The 15,070-nt window shown below is 45.4% G+C and overlaps 1 long non-coding RNA gene and 4 other non-coding genes across 5 annotated transcripts in view; 1 reads left to right on the forward strand and 4 right to left on the reverse strand.

Annotated features, from left to right (window-relative positions):
- LOC148137865 (uncharacterized) overlaps positions 1 to 15,070 on the forward strand; it is a 131,953-nt gene that overhangs the window by 36,204 nt on the left and 80,679 nt on the right. The window lies entirely within an intron of this gene.
- trnav-aac (transfer RNA valine (anticodon AAC)) lies at positions 945 to 1,017 on the reverse strand. The gene has a single exon. It is a non-coding gene; the product is annotated as a tRNA-Val (tRNA).
- trnav-aac (transfer RNA valine (anticodon AAC)) lies at positions 6,997 to 7,069 on the reverse strand. Its single transcript has one exon. It is a non-coding gene; the product is annotated as a tRNA-Val (tRNA).
- Positions 10,028 to 10,100, reverse strand: trnav-aac (transfer RNA valine (anticodon AAC)). The gene has a single exon. It is a non-coding gene; the product is annotated as a tRNA-Val (tRNA).
- trnav-aac (transfer RNA valine (anticodon AAC)) lies at positions 13,059 to 13,131 on the reverse strand. Its single transcript has one exon. It is a non-coding gene; the product is annotated as a tRNA-Val (tRNA).

Genomic DNA, 15,070 nt, shown 5'->3' on the forward strand with positions numbered 1-15,070 from the left:
GCTAAATTCCATGGTGCTTTTTGGAAATGCAGTTTCTATTCACCTCAATCAAAACGGCAGTTTCTGAACATAGTAACAGAAGTCAAAAGGTAATTACCTCACCCCACCCTCACTCCGGAAGAGGTGCTAACTGCCCTTGACTGCTTTTTGTTCTCGATGTGAAGAGCTTTCACGCCTGAGTCACCTTCACGTGTCTGTTTGCTGAGTGAATCACAAAGAAGGAATTTCACCAGAGCTGCAACTGCCTCACTTCTCCACTCGCCCTCCCCGTTTACATTTTCCTGCTCGTCAGTGATTTAAAGAAAACCAAATGGATGCGATGTCATTCTGTAGCCTCTCTGTCGATTCCACCGTTTCAGTTCCAACATGAATTAGATCTCGGGGCGGACCTTAATACTAGCGACGCTATGAATGCGCAAGTCGAAAGGTTCCTCTGAGAGTGCAATTTCTTTCATTGCTGTTGCTGATCGAATGAGCCACGAACGTGCGAATTGTTCCAAAACATAATTCAGGATATCTGGTGCCAATTCTCGCACGTTGAATCACGATTGACAGCTTCCAAATGAGGTCTTTCTGAGACGACCTTGGGGTACATTTGACAGACAGACAAGTTCAGGAATTCGTGGTGCGCTGTGACACCAGCGCATCAGCTTCTTTCCTGTCTTTGAACCGAGCCGTCGGCGCAAGGAAGGCAAATGCGGTACTGCTTTTCGTGGAAGGATCAGAAGGCGGTAAGTACATTCTCCAACAGAATGGCATATGATCAGAACCAGGTTGGAGAAAAACCTAACAACGCTTTGCACTGTAATTAAATGGAATTGCATTACATTTCACTACCAGAGCAGATTTGTTCAAGCAAATTCGAAGGCAGGTTTGCAGATGGGAAAGCATGCAAGAAAGCTCAGCTCTTGTCCATGTAAAAGGCTGCAGTTGAAGAACAAAACAGTTTCTGCCCAGTTTCGAACTGGGGACCTTTCGCGTGTTAGGCGAACGTGATGACCACTACACTACAAAAACGAGCCACTGCCGCGCGTGCGCCGGCTCTGTGGCGTCCAGCACTGAAAATTGAATCCGTTCTACGTTTCACCTTTTTGTTTCCAATAGCTCGGAGGAGGCTATTACACTCAGAAAATTGCAAAGGTAATCGGGTGAGTTTCTGGATATGGTGCGTTGAGAGGGATTGGGGCCAAATGCTGGGGAACGGGACTTGTTTAATTTTGTCTATGTGGTGAGCATGGACGAGGTCCACCGAAGTATCTTTTTCCACGATGTACCCCAATAACGTCATGTTGCTTCCACCGGCTTTAAAGGATTACTTTTTAGCGGAGTTTGCCATCGCAGTCTGTGGCACAATCATTTAGTCTGTTCGACTGCTCACGGGAAAGGTAGTATTGTGAAACACTGCAGAAACGAACGACTTCCTTAAATTAGCTCCGGCTGACCATACTCTGTGAAATTTTCCCAGATCCTCAGCTGAGGATTTTTGCTGCTGGAAGTTACCTCAGAAACTCTGTTAAATCGAAATGTATTGAGCGAATCGCAAAACAGAAAGCATTTAACACGGAACACAAACGAAACTGGCATTTTCAGACACAGAGATGCATGAATGCTAAATGTGATACAGTCCGAGGGCATGAGTCATAAAGTAATCTCACAACTAACAACAGGGCATTTCCAAACGACTCTTTCAAACATACTGCAGCCTTAGTGCACCACCACTTTCCAGACAATGCTGAAAAGAGAGAAAGAAAGAACATAATAAGAATTGGCCGTAAAAAGTGAATTTCACCAATCACAGTCTCGATTAGATTACCTTTCCCTTCCCATATTTCCAGGACGGAAATGAAGGAAATGTGAGAAATTCAATAAGGTAGGACATCGAAATTCATTGGATCGATTTACCCATTAGCTAGAAACCCAAATAACAACGAGTAGAGTCACCGTAGGACTTCGTTTCACAACAGCGATGAAATAACAGTCTCCATTCGGTTCCAGTAAAAGCTCAACTCGCCTGGGACGGCAGAACTGTTTGCGATTTTCCGCGCGGGAGACGAACACGATCATGACAGTAGAGACATTTTGAAATATTTGGCAGTATCCCACGCCACAGTTAATTCCCTGGGAAGCAAACCCATTTTACTTTTGTTTTCAACATCAATAGACAGTGGGCAACGAAACAGCATTTTAACAAGCTGCAGCGTTGGAGTTGATCAGCAGAAATGGCAGTGGTGGGATTCGAATCCACGCCCTTTTCGAGACTGGAACCTAGATCCAGCGCCTTAGAACGCTCGGCCACACTACCAGCCGGCCGCACCGCCTCATTTTCTTGTATTTCCAATTGTCCTCCTGCATAACAACAGATGCAAAGTCACATGATAAGGGTTCCATGATTCCTCTCGGACTCGCACAGCTGCTGGGATGTCCTCTCGGACTCGCACAGCTACAATGTCAATTTCGCAGCAGATATTGATAGCCCATCAGTCCAGTCAAAAATCAATGGTAAGCTGAGTCTATCTTCTCAGACTCTTTTCAGCTACAAATGTATCTGTGAGTGCGTGAGAATATGGGTTCGCTTATGATTTGGTCAAATAACCATGAGCTGCTTGACATTACTGCAATTTCGAATCTCGCTTTGCTAAATGATTTCACCCATTGCTCGAAACAGGACGACTTTCACGTTTACACGGAACATGAAACACACCGGACGACAGGGAAAATGCACAAACCTGAGCAGGCCGTAATCCACATCATACCGTGCAGCATAGTTTCAGTCGCTGTGTCTGTTTTTATTTCAGAATAAGAGTCCCAAAGAATGTTCTCCACCCTAAAACCGGAGGTAACATTACAATCCGAGAACGACAGATCACATTGTGAGAATGCTCTGACCTCGGAGCCAGTTCTAGAAGCCACTTTCCTTGCCTTTTACCTTAACCGTGCAATGTGCTGCAGAGATGTTCACACCTGGACATGAGCCACATGGATACCAACTGCGTTGGAAACCTATGTGGGAATCGACGACAAGCGACTCAATAAATTTTGCTAAATTCCATGGTGCTTTTTAGAAATGCAGTTTCTGTTCACCTCAATCAAAACGGCAGTTTCTGAACATAGTAACAGAAGTCAAAAGGTAATTACCTCACCCCACCCTCACTCCGGAAGAGGTGCTAACTGCCCTTGAGTGCTTTTTGTTCTCGATGTGAAGAGCTTTCACGCCTGAGTCACCTTCACGTCTCTGGTTGCTGAGTGAATCACAAAGAAGGAATTTCACCAGAGCTGCAACTGCCTCACTTCTCCACTCGCCCTCCCCGTTTACATTTTCCTGCTCGTCAGTGATTTAATGAAAACCAAATGGATGCGATGTCATTCTGTAGCCTCTCTGTCGATTCCACCGTTTCAGTTCCAACATGACTTAGATCTCGGGGCGGACCTTAATACTAGCGACGCTATGAATGCGCAAGTCGAAAGGTTCCTCTGAGAGTGCAATTTCTTTCATTGCTGTTGCTGATTGAATGAGCCACGAACGTGCGAATTGCTCCAAAACATGATTCAGGATATCTGGTGCCAATTCTCGCACGTTGAATCACGATTGACAGCTTCCAAATGAGGTCTTTCTGAGACGACCTTGGGGTACATTTGACAGACAGACAAGTTCAGGAATTCGTGGTGCGCTGTGACATCAGCTTCTTTGAACCGAGCCGTCGGCGCAAGGAAGGCAAATGCGGTACTGCTTTTCGTGGAAGGATCAGAAGGCGGTAACTACATTCTCCAACAGAATGGCATATGATCAGAACCAGGTTGGAGAAAAACCTAACAACGCTTTGCACTGTAATTAAATGGAATTGCATTACATTTCACTACCAGAGCAGATTTGTTCAAGCAAATTCGAAGGCAGGTTTGCAGATGGGAAAGCATGCAAGAAAGCTCAGCTCTTGTCCATGTAAAAGGCTGCAGTTGAAGAACAAAACAGTTTCTGTCTAGTTTCGAACTGGGGACCTTTCGCGTGTTAGGCGAACGTGATGACCACTACACTACAGAAACGAGCCACTGCCGCGCGTGCTCCGGCTCAGTGGCGTCCAGCACTGAAAATTGAATCCGTTCTACGTTTCACCTTTTTGTTTCCAATAGCTCGGAGGAGGCTATTACACTCAGAAAATTGCAAAGGTAATCGGGTGAGTTTCTGGATATGGTGCGTTGAGAGGGTTTGGGGCCAAATGCTGGGGAACGGGACTTGTTTAGTTTTGGCTATGTGGTGAGCATGGACGAGGTCCACCGAAGTATCTTTTTCCACGATGTACCCCAATAACGTCATGTTGCTTCCACCGGCTTTAAAGGATTACTTTTTAGCGGAGTTTGCCATCGCAGTCAGTGGCACAATCATTTAGTCTGTTCGACTGCTCACGGGAAAGGTAGTATTGTGAAACACTGCAGAAACGAACGACTTCCTTACTTTAGCTCCGACTGACCATACTCTGTGAAATTTTCACAGATCCTCAGCTGAGGATTTTTGCTGCTGGAAGTTACCTCAGAAACTCTGTTAAATCGAAATGTATTGAGCGAATCGCAAAACAGAAAGCATTTAACACGGAACACAAACGAAACTGGCATTTTCAGACACAGAGATGCATGAATGCTAAATGTGATACAGTCCGAGGGCATGAGTCATAAAGTAATCTCACAACTAACAACAGGGCATTTCCAAACGACTCTTTCAAACATACTGCAGCCTTAGTGCACCACCACTTTCCAGACAATGCTGAAAAGAGAGAAAGAAAGAACATAATAAGAATTGGCCGTAAAAAGTGAATTTCACCAATCACAGTCTCGATTAGATTACCTTTCCCTTCCGATGTTTCCAGGACGGAAATGGAAGATATTCAATAAGGTATGACATCGAAATTCATTGGGACGATTTTCCCATTAGCTAGAAACCCAAATAACCAACGAGTAGAGTCACCGTAGGACTTCGTTTCACAACAGCGATGAAATAACAGTCTCCATTCGGTTCCAGTAAAAGCTCAACTTGCCTGGGACGGCAGAACAGTTTGCGATTTTCCGCGCGGGAGGCGAACACGATCATGACAGTAGAGACATTTTGAAATATATGGCAGTATCCCACACCACAGTTAACTCCCTGGGAAGCAAACACATTTTACTTTTGTTTTCAACATCAATAGACAGTGGGCAACGAAACAGCATTTTAACAATGCTGCAGCGTTGCAGTTGATCAGCAGAAATGGCAGTGGTGGGATTCGAATCCAGCCCCTTTCGAGACTGGAACCTAGATCCAGCGCCTTACACCGCTCGGCCACACTACCAGCCGGCAGCGCCGCCTCATTTTCTTGTATTTCCAATTGTCCTCCTGCATAACAACAGATGCAAAGTCACATGATAAGGGTTCCATGATTCCTCTCGGACTCGCACAGCTGCTGGGATGTCCTCTCGGACTCGCACAGCTACAATGTCAATTTCGCAGCAGATATTGATAGCCCATCAGTCCAGTCAAAAATCAATGGTCAGCTGAGTCTATCTTCTCAGACTCTTTTCTGCTACAAATGTATCTGTGAGTGCGTGAGAATATGGGTTCGCTTATGATTTGGTCAAATAACCATGAGCTGCTTGACATTACTGCAATTTCGAATCTCGCTTTGCTAAATGATTTCACCCATTGCTCGAAACAGGACGACTTTCACGTTTACACGGAACATGAAACACACCGGACGACAGGGAAAATGCACAAACCTGAGCAGGCCGTAATCCACATCATACCGTGCAGCATAGTTTCAGTCGCTGTGTCTGTTTTTTTTTTCAGAATAAGAGTCCCAAAGAATGTTCTCCACCCTAAAACCGGAGGTAACATTACAATCCGAGAACGACAGATCACATTGTGAGAATGCTCTGACCTCGGAGCCAGTTCTAGAAGCCACTTTCCTTGCCTTTTACCTTAACCGTGCAATGTGCTGCAGAGATGTTCACACCTGGACATGAGCCACATGGATACCAACTGCGTTGGAAACCTATGTGGGAATCGACGACAAGCGACTCAATAAATTTTGCTAAATTCCATGGTGCTTTTTAGAAATGCAGTTTCTGTTCACCTCAATCAAAACGGCAGTTTCTGAACATAGTAACAGAAGTCAAAAGGTAATTACCTCACCCCACCCTCACTCCGGAAGAGGTGCTAACTGCCCTTGAGTGCTTTTTGTTCTCGATGTGAAGAGCTTTCACGCCTGAGTCACCTTCACGTCTCTGGTTGCTGAGTGAATCACAAAGAAGGAATTTCACCAGAGCTGCAACTGCCTCACTTCTCCACTCGCCCTCCCCGTTTACATTTTCCTGCTCGTCAGTGATTTAAAGAAAACCAAATGGATGCGATGTCATTCTGTAGCCTCTCTGTCGATTCCACCGTTTCAGTTCCAACATGACTTAGATCTCGGGGCGGACCTTACTACTAGCGACGCTATGAATGCGCAAGTCGAAAGGTTCCTCTGAGAGTGCAATTTCTTTCATTGCTGTTGCTGATTGAATGAGCCACGAACGTGCGAATTGCTCCAAAACATGATTCAGGATATCTGGTGCCAATTCTCGCACGTTGAATCACGATTGACAGCTTCCAAATGAGGTCTTTCTGAGACGACCTTGGGGTACATTTGACAGACAGACAAGTTCAGGAATTCGTGGTGCGCTGTGACACCAGCGCATCAGCTTCTTTCCTGTCTTTGAACCGAGCCGTCGGCGCAAGGAAGGCAAATGCGGTACTGCTTTTCGTGGAAGGATCAGAAGGCGGTAACTACATTCTCCAACAGAATGGCATATGATCAGAACCAGGTTGGAGAAAAACCTACCAACGCTTTGCACTGTAATTAAATGGAATTGCATTACCTTTCACTACCAGAGCAGATTTGTTCAAGCAAATTCGAAGGCAGGTTTGCAGATGGGAAAGCATGCAAGAAAGCTCAGCTCTTGTCCATGTAAAAGGCTGCAGTTGAAGAACAAAACAGTTTCTGCCCAGTTTCGAACTGGGGACCTTCCGCGTGTTAGGCGAACGTGATGACCACTACACTACAGAAACGAGCCACTGCCGCGCGTGCTCCGGCTCACTGGCGTCCAGCACTGAAAGTTGAATCCGTTCTACGTTTCACCTTTTTGTTTCCAATAGCTCGGAGGAGGCTATTACACTCAGAAAATTGCAAAGGTAATCGGGTGAGTTTCTGGATATGGTGCGTTGAGAGGGTTTGGGGCCAAATGCTGGGGAACGGGACTTGTTTAGTTTTGGCTATGTGGTGAGCATGGACGAGGTCCACCGAAGTATCTTTTTCCACGATGTACCCCAATAACGTCATGTTGCTTCCACCGGCTTTAAAGGATTACTTTTTAGCGGAGTTTGCCATCGCAGTCAGTGGCACAATCATTTAGTCTGTTCGACTGCTCACGGGAAAGGTAGTATTGTGAAACACTGCAGAAACGAACGACTTCCTTACTTTAGCTCCGACTGACCATACTCTGTGAAATTTTCCCAGATCCTCAGCTGAGGATTTTTGCTGCTGGAAGTTACCTCAGAAACTCTGTTAAATCGAAATGTATTGAGCGAATCGCAAAACAGAAAGCATTTAACACGGAACACAAACGAAACTGGCATTTTCAGACACAGAGATGCATGAATGCTAAATGTGATACAGTCCGAGGGCATGAGTCATAAAGTAATCTCACAACTAACAACAGGGCATTTCCAAACGACTCTTTCAAACATACTGCAGCCTTAGTGCACCACCACTTTCCAGACAATGCTGAAAAGAGAGAAAGAAAGAACATAATAAGAATTGGCCGTAAAAAGTGAATTTCACCAATCACAGTCTCGATTAGATTACCTTTCCCTTCCGATGTTTCCAGGACGGAAATGGAAGATATTCAATAAGGTATGACATCGAAATTCATTGGGACGATTTTCCCATTAGCTAGAAACCCAAATAACCAACGAGTAGAGTTACCGTAGGACTTCGTTTCACAACAGCGATGAAATAACAGTCTCCATTCGGTTCCAGTAAAAGCTCAACTTGCCTGGGACGGCAGAACTGTTTGCGATTTTCCGCGCGGGAGGCGAACACGATCATGACAGTAGAGACATTTTGAAATATATGGCAGTATCCCACACCACAGTTAACTCCCTGGGAAGCAAACACATTTTACTTTTGTTTTCAAAATCAATAGACAGTGGGCAACGAAACAGCATTTTAACAAGCTGCAGCGTTGGAGTTGATCAGCAGAAATGGCAGTGGTGGGATTCGAATCCACGCCTCTTTCGAGACAGGAACCTGGATCCAGCGCCTTCGACCGCTCGGCCACACTACCAGACGGCAGCGCCGCCTCATTTTCTTGTATTTCCAATTGTCCTCCTGCATAACAACAGATGCAAAGTCACATGATAAGGGTTCCATGATTCCTCTCGGACTCGCACAGCTGCTGGGATGTCCTCTCGGACTCGCACAGCTACAATGTCAATTTCGCAGCAGATATTGATAGCCCATCAGTCCAGTCAAAAATCAATGGTAAGCTGAGTCTATCTTCTCAGACTCTTTTCAGCTACAAATGTATCTGTGAGTGCGTGAGAATATGGGTTCGCTTATGATTTGGTCAAATAACCATGAGCTGCTTGACATTACTGCAATTTCGAATCTCGCTTTGCTAAATGATTTCACCCATTGCTCGAAACAGGACGACTTTCACGTTTACACGGAACATGAAACACACCGGACGACAGGGAAAATGCACAAACCTGAGCAGGCCGTAATCCACATCATACCGTGCAGCATAGTTTCAGTCGCTGTGTCTGTTTTTTTTTTCAGAATAAGAGTCCCAAAGAATGTTCTCCACCCTAAAACCGGAGGTAACATTACAATCCGAGAACGACAGATCACATTGTGAGAATGCTCTGACCTCGGAGCCAGTTCTAGAAGCCACTTTCCTTGCCTTTTACCTTAACCGTGCAATGTGCTGCAGAGATGTTCACACCTGGACATGAGCCACATGGATACCAACTGCGTTGGAAACCTATGTGGGAATCGACGACAAGCGACTCAATAAATTTTGCTAAATTCCATGGTGCTTTTTAGAAATGCAGTTCCTGTTCACCTCAATCAAAACGACAGTTTCTGAACATAGTAACAGAAGTCAAAAGGTAATTACCTCACCCCACCCTCACTCCGGAAGAGGTGCTAACTGCCCTTGAGTGCTTTTTGTTCTCGATGTGAAGAGCTTTTACGCCTGAGTCACCTTTACGTCTCTGGTTGCTGAGTGAATCACAAAGAAGGAATTTCACCAGAGCTGCAACTGCCTCACTTCTCCACTCGCCCTCCCCGTTTACATTTTCCTGCTCGTCAGTGATTTAAAGAAAACCAAATGGATGCGATGTCATTCTGTAGCCTCTCTGTCGATTCCACCGTTTCAGTTCCAACATGACTTAGATCTCGGGGCGGACCTTACTACTAGCGACGCTATGAATGCGCAAGTCGAAAGGTTCCTCTGAGAGTGCAATTTCTTTCATTGCTGTTGCTGATTGAATGAGCCACGAACGTGCGAATTGCTCCAAAATATGTTTCAGGATATCTGGTGCCAATTCTCGCACGTTGAATCACGATTGACAGCTTCCAAATGAGGTCTTTCTGAGACGACCTTGGGGTACATTTGACAGACAGACAAGTTCAGGAATTCGTGGTGCGCTGTGACACCAGCGCATCAGCTTCTTTCCTGTCTTTGAACCGAGCCGTCGGCGCAAGGAAGGCAAATGCGGTACTGCTTTTCGTGGAAGGATCAGAAGGCGGTAACTACATTCTCCAACAGAATGGCATATGATCAGAACCAGGTTGGAGAAAAACCTAACAACGCTTTGCACCGTAATTAAATGGAATTGCATTACATTTCACTACCAGAGCAGATTTGTTCAAGCAAATTCGAAGGCAGGTTTGCAGATGGGAAAGCATGCAAGAAAGCTCAGCTCTTGTCCATGTAAAAGGCTGCAGTTGAAGAACAAAACAGCTCCTGCCCAGTTTCGAACTGGGGACCTTTCGCGTGTTAGGCGAACGTGATGACCACTACACTACAGAAACGAGCCACTGCCGTGCGTGCTCCGGCTCAGTGGCGTCCAGCACTGAAAGTTGAATCCGTTCTACGTTTCACCTTTTTGTTTCCAATAGCTCGGAGGAGGCTATTACACTCAGAAAATTGCAAAGGTAATCGGGTGAGTTTCTGGATATGGTGCGTTGAGAGGGTTTGGGGCCAAATGCTGGGGAACGGGACTTGTTTAGTTTTGGCTATGTGGTGAGCATGGACGAGGTCCACCGAAGTATCTTTTTCCACGATGTACCCCAATAACGTCATGTTGCTTCCACCGGCTTTAAATGATTACTTTTTAGCGGAGTTTGCCATCGCAGTCTGTGGCACAATCATTTAGTCTGTTCGACTGCTCACGGGAAAGGTAGTATTGTGAAACACTGCAGAAACGAACGACTTCCTTACTTTAGCTCCGACTGACCATACTCTGTGAAATTTTCCCAGATCCTCAGCTGAGGATTTTTGCTGCTGGAAGTTACCTCAGAAACTCTGTTAAATCGAAATGTATTGAGCGAATCGCAAAACAGAAAGCATTTAACACGGAACACAAACGAAACTGGCATTTTCAGACACAGAGATGCATGAATGCTAAATGTGATACAGTCCGAGGGCATGAGTCATAAAGTAATCTCACAACTAACAACAGGGCATTTCCAAACGACTCTTTCAAACATACTGCAGCCTTAGTGCACCACCACTTTCCAGACAATGCTGAAAAGAGAGAAAGAAAGAACATAATAAGAATTGGCCGTAAAAAGTGAATTTCACCAATCACAGTCTCGATTAGATTACCTTTCCCTTCCGATGTTTCCAGGACGGAAATGGAAGATATTCAATAAGGTATGACATCGAAATTCATTGGGACGATTTTCCCATTAGCTAGAAACCCAAATAACCAACGAGTAGAGTTACCGTAGGACTTCGTTTCACAACAGCGATGAAATAACAGTCTCCATTCGGTTCCAGTAAAAGCTCAACTTGCCTGGGACGGCAGAACTGTTTGCGATTTTCCGCGCGGGAGGCGAACACGATCATGACAGTAGAGACATTTTGAAATATATGGCAGTATCCCACACCACAGTTAACTCCCTGGGAAGCAAACACATTTTACTTTTGTTTTCAAAATCAATAGACAGTGGGCAACGAAACAGCATTTTAACAAGCTGCAGCGTTGGAGTTGATCAGCAGAAATGGCAGTGGTGGGATTCGAATCCACGCCTCTTTCGAGACAGGAACCTGGATCCAGCGCCTTCGACCGCTCGGCCACACTACCAGACGGCAGCGCCGCCTCATTTTCTTGTATTTCCAATTGTCCTCCTGCATAACAACAGATGCAAAGTCACATGATAAGGGTTCCATGATTCCTCTCGGACTCGCACAGCTGCTGGGATGTCCTCTCGGACTCGCACAGCTACAATGTCAATTTCGCAGCAGATATTGATAGCCCATCAGTCCAGTCAAAAATCAATGGTAAGCTGAGTCTATCTTCTCAGACTCTTTTCAGCTACAAATGTATCTGTGAGTGCGTGAGAATATGGGTTCGCTTATGATTTGGTCAAATAACCATGAGCTGCTTGACATTACTGCAATTTCGAATCTCGCTTTGCTAAATGATTTCACCCATTGCTCGAAACAGGACGACTTTCACGTTTACACGGAACATGAAACACACCGGACGACAGGGAAAATGCACAAACCTGAGCAGGCCGTAATCCACATCATACCGTGCAGCATAGTTTCAGTCGCTGTGTCTGTTTTTTTTTTCAGAATAAGAGTCCCAAAGAATGTTCTCCACCCTAAAACCGGAGGTAACATTACAATCCGAGAACGACAGATCACATTGTGAGAATGCTCTGACCTCGGAGCCAGTTCTAGAAGCCACTTTCCTTGCCTTTTACCTTAACCGTGCAATGTGCTGCAGAGATGTTCACACCTGGACATGAGCCACATGGATACCAACTGCGTTGGAAACCTATGTGGGAATCGACGACAAGCGACTCAATAAATTTTGCTAAATTCCATGGTGCTTTTTAGAAATGCAGTTCCTGTTCACCTCAATCAAAACGACAGTTTCTGAACATAGTAACAGAAGTCAAAAGGTAATTACCTCACCCCACCCTCACTCCGGAAGAGGTGCTAACTGCCCTTGAGTGCTTTTTGTTCTCGATGTGAAGAGCTTTTACGCCTGAGTCACCTTTACGTCTCTGGTTGCTGAGTGAATCACAAAGAAGGAATTTCACCAGAGCTGCAACTGCCTCACTTCTCCACTCGCCCTCCCCGTTTACATTTTCCTGCTCGTCAGTGATTTAAAGAAAACCAAATGGATGCGATGTCATTCTGTAGCCTCTCTGTCGATTCCACCGTTTCAGTTCCAACATGACTTAGATCTCGGGGCGGACCTTACTACTAGCGACGCTATGAATGCGCAAGTCGAAAGGTTCCTCTGAGAGTGCAATTTCTTTCATTGCTGTTGCTGATTGAATGAGCCACGAACGTGCGAATTGCTCCAAAATATGTTTCAGGATATCTGGTGCCAATTCTCGCACGTTGAATCACGATTGACAGCTTCCAAATGAGGTCTTTCTGAGACGACCTTGGGGTACATTTGACAGACAGACAAGTTCAGGAATTCGTGGTGCGCTGTGACACCAGCGCATCAGCTTCTTTCCTGTCTTTGAACCGAGCCGTCGGCGCAAGGAAGGCAAATGCGGTACTGCTTTTCGTGGAAGGATCAGAAGGCGGTAACTACATTCTCCAACAGAATGGCATATGATCAGAACCAGGTTGGAGAAAAACCTAACAACGCTTTGCACCGTAATTAAATGGAATTGCATTACATTTCACTACCAGAGCAGATTTGTTCAAGCAAATTCGAAGGCAGGTTTGCAGATGGGAAAGCATGCAAGAAAGCTCAGCTCTTGTCCATGTAAAAGGCTGCAGTTGAAGAACAAAACAGCTCCTGCCCAGTTTCGAACTGGGGACCTTTCGCGTGTTAGGCGAACGTGATGACCACTACACTACAGAAACGAGCCACTGCCGTGCGTGCTCCGGCTCAGTGGCGTCCAGCACTGAAAGTTGAATCCGTTCTACGTTTCACCTTTTTGTTTCCAATAGCTCGGAGGAGGCTATTACACTCAGAAAATTGCAAAGGTAATCGGGTGAGTTTCTGGATATGGTGCGTTGAGAGGGTTTGGGGCCAAATGCTGGGGAACGGGACTTGTTTAGTTTTGGCTATGTGGTGAGCATGGACGAGGTCCACCGAAGTATCTTTTTCCACGATGTACCCCAATAACGTCATGTTGCTTCCACCGGCTTTAAATGATTACTTTTTAGCGGAGTTTGCCATCGCAGTCTGTGGCACAATCATTTAGTCTGTTCGACTGCTCACGGGAAAGGTAGTATTGTGAAACACTGCAGAAACGAACGACTTCCTTACTTTAGCTCCGACTGACCATACTCTGTGAAATTTTCCCAGATCCTCAGCTGAGGATTTTTGCTGCTGGAAGTTACCTCAGAAACTCTGTTAAATCGAAATGTATTGAGCGAATCGCAAAACAGAAAGCATTTAACACGGAACACAAACGAAACTGGCATTTTCAGACACAGAGATGCATGAATGCTAAATGTGATACAGTCCGAGGGCATGAGTCATAAAGTAATCTCACAACTAACAACAGGGCATTTCCAAACGACTCTTTCAAACATACTGCAGCCTTAGTGCACCACCACTTTCCAGACAATGCTGAAAAGAGAGAAAGAAAGAACATAATAAGAATTGGCCGTAAAAAGTGAATTTCACCAATCACAGTCTCGATTAGATTACCTTTCCCTTCCGATGTTTCCAGGACGGAAATGGAAGATATTCAATAAGGTATGACATCGAAATTCATTGGGACGATTTTCCCATTAGCTAGAAACCCAAATAACCAACGAGTAGAGTTACCGTAGGACTTCGTTTCACAACAGCGATGAAATAACAGTCTCCATTCGGTTCCAGTAAAAGCTCAACTTGCCTGGGACGGCAGAACTGTTTGCGATTTTCCGCGCGGGAGGCGAACACGATCATGACAGTAGAGACATTTTGAAATATATGGCAGTATCCCACACCACAGTTAACTCCCTGGGAAGCAAACACATTTTACTTTTGTTTTCAAAATCAATAGACAGTGGGCAACGAAACAGCATTTTAACAAGCTGCAGCGTTGGAGTTGATCAGCAGAAATGGCAGTGGTGGGATTCGAATCCACGCCTCTTTCGAGACAGGAACCTGGATCCAGCGCCTTCGACCGCTCGGCCACACTACCAGACGGCAGCGCCGCCTCATTTTCTTGTATTTCCAATTGTCCTCCTGCATAACAACAGATGCAAAGTCACATGATAAGGGTTCCATGATTCCTCTCGGACTCGCACAGCTGCTGGGATGTCCTCTCGGACTCGCACAGCTACAATGTCAATTTCGCAGCAGATATTGATAGCCCATCAGTCCAGTCAAAAATCAATGGTAAGCTGAGTCTATCTTCTCAGACTCTTTTCAGCTACAAATGTATCTGTGAGTGCGTGAGAATATGGGTTCGCTTATGATTTGGTCAAATAACCATGAGCTGCTTGACATTACTGCAATTTCGAATCTCGCTTTGCTAAATGATTTCACCCATTGCTCGAAACAGGACGACTTTCACGTTTACACGGAACATGAAACACACCGGACGACAGGGAAAATGCACAAACCTGAGCAGGCCGTAATCCACATCATACCGTGCAGCATAGTTTCAGTCGCTGTGTCTGTTTTTTTTTTCAGAATAAGAGTCCCAAAGAATGTTCTCCACCCTAAAACCGGAGGTAACATTACAATCCGAGAACGACAGATCACATTGTGAGAATGCTCTGACCTCGGAGCCAGTTCTAGAAGCCACTTTCCTTGCCTTTTACCTTAACCGTGCAATGTGCTGCAGAGATGTTCACACCT

This window comes from Chiloscyllium plagiosum, unplaced genomic scaffold (genome assembly GCF_037043375.1).
Source record: "Chiloscyllium plagiosum isolate Xiang-an unplaced genomic scaffold, Cpla_swu_hap1 HiC_scaffold_42, whole genome shotgun sequence".
Classification (NCBI taxonomy): domain Eukaryota; kingdom Metazoa; phylum Chordata; class Chondrichthyes; order Orectolobiformes; family Hemiscylliidae; genus Chiloscyllium; species Chiloscyllium plagiosum.